The 6,226-nt window shown below is 28.4% G+C and overlaps 1 pseudogene; it reads right to left on the bottom strand.

Annotated features, from left to right (window-relative positions):
- Window positions 1-558: 558 nt before the first annotated feature.
- LOC106333843 lies at window positions 559-4,990 on the bottom strand (annotated as a pseudogene).
- Between the last annotated feature and the right edge of the window lie 1,236 nt (window positions 4,991-6,226).

Here is a 6,226-nt window from a genome sequence, read left to right as displayed (position 1 = left end):
TAAAAGCTATATATTAATTACTCTCATTCCTAACTCTTTGATTTGTCTTTAATTGGTCATCGATACGTACTGCTACCGAACTCATCATATTTATTTGGCTAATCACCAATACAAACAAAAGTTCATATATCTCTTTTATACACTAGTCCATATATGCTAGGTCAGATACGGTAGATCCAAACTTATACCACAAAGTTTGATTTGATTGGGTTTGTGAGATCTGATCTGGTTATATGAAATGAAATAAATTTTTATAGTTTTCGTATTTTTTTCTCTTTAAGCCATATGGTTTATGGTTATATGACTTATATTATTGTTAGCTTGTTTATGCCAATATAGCGACAATTACAACGATTTCATATATGAATATACCTCCCATATTATAAAGGGGGCACGGTGATCACACGAATCACAGCACAAACCCCACCAACGCATGACCCTAAAATTAGTGATTTACTTCCCATATAATTGTTTTAGAAATATACCTGGATCAATATTATCGCAAATAAAATAAATTTTTTAATATTTTTATTATCACGATTAAAAGTTAATTACATCTTAATATCCTGAGTGGAACCCTCCTTTTCTTGGATCACTAACTGCTACAAGCCTATTCGTTCCGTTTGAATTTCCACCGGATTCTACAACTATTAACTGAGATATTGCTCCATCAGCGATCGGCGTTAGGACATGACCTTTATTCTCCAAAACGTCTCTTGTCTCTTTAGGAAGCTCGAAATGATCATTGTAAACCGTCCTCCAATCCTCATACAATTTGGTTTCAGCTGCAAAATGACATCACAAAAAAAAATTAGCTATAAAGTTTCTAATTTGGGTAAAAAATGAAGCAAAAACCTGGTGGAAGATTCTTGGAGCCATGACGGAAGAGAGAGTATCCATGTTGAGGAAAAAAATGATTCAAGAAAACTTGTGTTGCTCTAGAATGATATAATCCTCCGCTCGCACCAACTGCAGCTTTCACTTTACCGTCCTGCGCACGGAAACCAAAGCAGGGAAAACATTGTCCTTTAGAACCCTAATTCAGAGTTTCGTGTAGCACAAGTAAAATGTTTTTTTTTTCTAACCTTGAGTACAATGGTGGGAGACATTGAGGACAAAGATCGTTTCCCGGGACGGATGAAGTTAGCCGGTGCTGGAGGAGGCACATCTGGTTGGGGTTTCATGGGGATCGAGAAGTCGTCCATTTGGTTATTCAGAACGATTCATGTGCTAGGAGACAGCTTTATTGCCCCAAGGCCCAAAGTAACCATTTATTGTAGTAGTCATTGCTACAACATTCCTCTCCTTATCTATTATTGAGAAATGGCTCGTCCCGTGATCATGAATCTCATTCCATCTACAAAATAAGAGAAGAAACATCATAAGATCTGTTCGAATAAGATGGATTTTAATAGGCAGAAAAACTTACTTGCCACCATAATATTTAGGATCAAAGGTTTTGTCATCGTTAATCTTTTTCTTCAGTTCTTGTGCAAACTTTGGAGACAACATATCCGAAACAATTACCTTAATAACATCGACGAAATCTGGATCCCCGAGGTTCATTCTGACCGCGAATGCATGTTTTAGAGCCTCAACTAGTCGATGAACACCTAACGGTCCCGCAACACCCTTTGGAATTCCATATTGAGAAAGAATATTCAAAATCTGCAACACAAGAAAACTCCCAACAAATAAATAAATGTAGGGTTTGAAGAAATATAAATTTTTAGCCAAAAGAAAAAAAAAACAGACTTACAAGCACCATTGAAGAGCCACCAGAGGAAGGAGGAGGCATACCGAGTAATCGGTATCCAAGAATATCGTTAGATAATGGTTTTTTAACTTTAACTTTGTAATTATGCAAATCTTTCAAAGTTACTATCCCTCCCAACTTTTGTATATCATTCACCAGGTTAACCCCAACCGTGCCATTGTAAAACACTTTTGGACCATGTTCAGCGATTTGCTTAAGTGTGAAAGCCAATTTTGGGTTACGAACAATCGTCCCTGGTTTCTTGAGCTCACCATTTGAAGCAAATAGCTCAGAGAGACCACCTTTGTCTGCTAAGATATCATCTCTGGTAGCGTTCATCTGCATATAAAGATACTTAGAAATCATGTATCCTTCAGCTGCAAGTTTCTCTGCGGGGTACACTAATTGCTTCCATGGTAGCTTTCCGAGTTGTTTCCAAGCAGTGAATAGACCTGCGACTTCCCCGGGGACAGCTACTGATAGGGGTCCTTTCTTCTTTAGTTCAAGATTACCGCCATACATATCCTACATTAAGAACGTTACGGAAAAGGCTACTTAAGCTCAAAGGAAAGAAATGTTAGGAAATGTTATTATATCTATGGTCCATATGTCAGGGAAACACTATTAAAAATCTAATGATAGGGTTCTAAACTTCTGAACGCTTACATAACACAGAAGAAAAGTTAGCACTGCTATTAAAGTTCATGATTATATTAAAAGCATGTGCATACTATTTTTTGCAGTCATAAACATTTACCAAAATTTTTTAAGAATAAAATAATTTGAGAACTATATATGTCTATGAAAAGCGCCATTTAAACTCAAGATCCTCTATATATCAAGTGACTCTTAAAAGAGTTTAAGAAAATGGTTATAATTTGATTGGTTGAGGGATATTCAATTTTTAATTATTTTAATTAGATCTAAAATAATAGGTAAATGTAAATGATAGAAAGTGTAATAATGTTTACCAAACAATCTAAATGAGATTACAAATAATAATTTATGGTAACTAAGTTTCAAAAATATAGAAAGTGTAATACTGTTTGATTAATTTTTTAATATTTATATACTACATAAAATAATTAGTAGAACACAATTTATAGAAATCGATATAATGATTTCATCTTCTTATATAAAATATTATATTTATATATAAAGAATTATAATAATTATTAATGTCTTATAATGTCCATATATGTCTTATAAGTCATTTATAAAAAAAAACTAAAGCATTTATAAAATTATCTATCATGGCTTACAAAATTATTTTATCTTAATTTTAAATTATTTATATGAGTTTATAAAACATTTATAAAAACAATTCTCCTATATATAAAACTAGAAGTCACTTAAGTGAATTTTGCTTACATGTCGATCATTTGTGAAATCTTAAGAAATTTTTTATAATTTTCTTGGTCGATAATTTTTAATTTTATTTATTTTAGTTTAGAGTTAAAAAAAAAACAAATTCTAGATCCAATTAATGTCACTTGCCAAATAATCTAAATTATATTACAAATAATGATTTATGATAACTAATTGTTGAAATTATATAAAGAATATTTATGTTTGATCAATTCTTTTTTGTATTTATAAACTACATAATATAATGAATGGAACTTATTAATTATATCTAAAATAAAAGGAAAATCTAAAACTAATTACTATCACTTGCCAAATAAGCTAAATGATATTACAAATAATAATTAATGGTAGATAATTTTTAAAAATATAGAAAGTGTAATAATGTTTGATCAATTATTTTTATAATTATAAAATAATGAATGTAAGACAATTTATAGAAATTGATATAATGATTTCATATTCATATAAAAATATAGTAGTATCTATAATAATTACTAATCTATTATAATGTGCATATATGCTTTATAAATAATTAGGCTTTAAAGATTGGAAAGATTATATTAAACGGAACATGTGAGAACTTTGATTTAAAAAATGTTTTGCATTTAAGTCAAATAATATAGTAAATAAGGTAATGTTATGATTGAAAACATTCTAAGATGGATTTTTGGTTCGCTGATTGTATGTTTTGTATTACTATTTAGAGAGAGAAATACATATTTGGCAAAAATATGTAAAAAATTAAGAAAACATTAGCAAAAAATTAATAAAAATAACGAAATGATAACGAGAAAAATAAGAAGAGGCCAAAAAGATACATAATATATGTTGGAGAAGTTAATGTGATAATTACGTATATAATTCAACAATCCTTTGTTATTACTAAATATTTATCAATTATTTTTACATCAAATTTATAGAAACTTTACGATTGATTTTAAAACTAATTGAAGTTAAAAATTATATTTTTAATGTTTTTTTATTATTATTCAAAATTTATGACATTATATACATATTATATATTTTCTTACAATATTTATATCCACGAATTCGCGGACAAACACCTAGTATATATTTATTGAAGAATGCTAAGACCATTAACCCCAAATAATATGTATGTTATACACCAACAACAGCTAAGAAAAACCTTTAATATATGTTTACGTTTAGGGAAAACACTTATTTTAAAACGCATATTATGACAAGAGGAAAAAGAACGCATTAAATAAAACGTAGTTACCTCAGTAGCTCGTAAAGGAGCGACCTCTCTAAAATCATAAGCAGTTTCTTTACCACTAGCCATCTTAACCACTGCAAAAGATCCACCGCCTAGACCGCTAGACCCTGGATTCACAACCCCCAAACAGAGAGCAACAGCCACATATGCATCAATCGCGTTCCCTCCCTGATGAAGAACATTGATTCCAATTTTTGAACACTGTCCATGGTTTGTCGCAACCGCAGCGTTAGATGCAACAATACTGTGCTGTCTTTTCTTAGCCGCCGAGTTTTGGAGAAACGCGAATAGAAGAAGAACAATTGTTACAGTTCGAGCTACGGTGGATGAAGAATCAAACCAAATATTAATCACAGATGATAAAAAAAACCCTATAAACGACAAGAGATTTGTTTAGTTTAGCAAAACTTTTGAATAAGTGTCGAGACTTATATAACTTATTGGACGTTGAATTTTAGTTCTTCTGAGTTCATACTTATGAATATGAGTTAAATATTGAAGCTTGTTAGTAGCAATCAGTCACTTTTCACGCTAGAAAACCAAATGACTCGACAAAGAAACTAACTATATATTGAATAATCATTGACGATTTTTGTATAGAATTAGAGAAAAAATAACTTACAATTCATTTGTTTGTCACTTGCTAAATATTGACTAATCACATGAGATTTGTTCAAACGAACATAAATAGGACTCTGTGGTTTTGAGCTATCTTGGACGGTACATAAATTTAGAATCTATAAAACCCCTTTTAAAAGTTGCATGTCCTTTACGTAGTCTTTTAAGTAGTTCCCTTCTTTTGTCAATGTTTTAAATGTTCTTTAGACTGCATCGATTAAGTATTAATCTACCTATATTTAAGAAATGAAAATCCCCTATACTATATTTGCGAAATGATTTTAGCACATGTCATTTGTACAGTCAATTTCACAAAACAAATATGACATGACTACTGAAATTGATGACATGTCTTATAGCTTAATATGACATGGACAATTGTATTTAATGTTAATTTATATTTTTGGTAAACTTTTTAAAATATGGTAATAACTCATATATTACATTTAATGTCAATTTATATTTTTGAAAATTTTTTTAGAATATGGAAATAACTCATAAATCATCATTAAAATAAATATATTCAAATATGGCATTATAAATTTTGAAATATAATTTAATTATATATTTTTAAATTATACAATTTTATTACTAAAATTTTCAAAAATGTATACAATTTTTTAAGAAAATTATAAAAATTTAATTGTAAAATCATTATTTTGCTATATATCTACAAATTTTATAAATATTGTTTAATTTTACATTTTTGTAATTATGCAACTTTTACAAATTTATTTAATATATTTAATTAAAATAAATAGATAGAAAAATATATCTAATATTATAATTTCAAATATATACATGCATATTCTTAAATATATTTTTATGTTTAATTAAATTAAATTTATATTAAAATATTGATACGAAAAAAAATAAAATTTACAATCCCCTAGACTATATTTGCGACGTGATTTTGCCACATGTTCTTTTTACAATCAATTTCACAAAATAAATATGACAAGACTACTAAAATTGATGACATATCTTATAGCTTAATATGACATGGGCAATTGTAGTTAATGTTAATTTATATTTTTGGTAAACTTTTTAAAATATGGTAATAACTCATATATTACATTTAAAGTCAAATTATATTTTTGGAATTTATTTTAGAATATGGGAATAACTCACAAATCATCATTAAAATAAATATATTCAAATATGACATTATAAATTTCGAAATATAATTTAATTATATATTTTTAAATTATACAATTTTATTACTAAAATTTTCAAAAATGTATACA

The sequence above is a fragment of the Brassica oleracea genome, chromosome C3 (assembly GCF_000695525.1).
Source record: "Brassica oleracea var. oleracea cultivar TO1000 chromosome C3, BOL, whole genome shotgun sequence".
NCBI classification, from domain to species: Eukaryota; Viridiplantae; Streptophyta; class Magnoliopsida; order Brassicales; family Brassicaceae; genus Brassica; species Brassica oleracea.
Note: the sequence above shows the minus strand (reverse complement) of the source record. Positions and strands in the feature narration are given on the sequence as shown.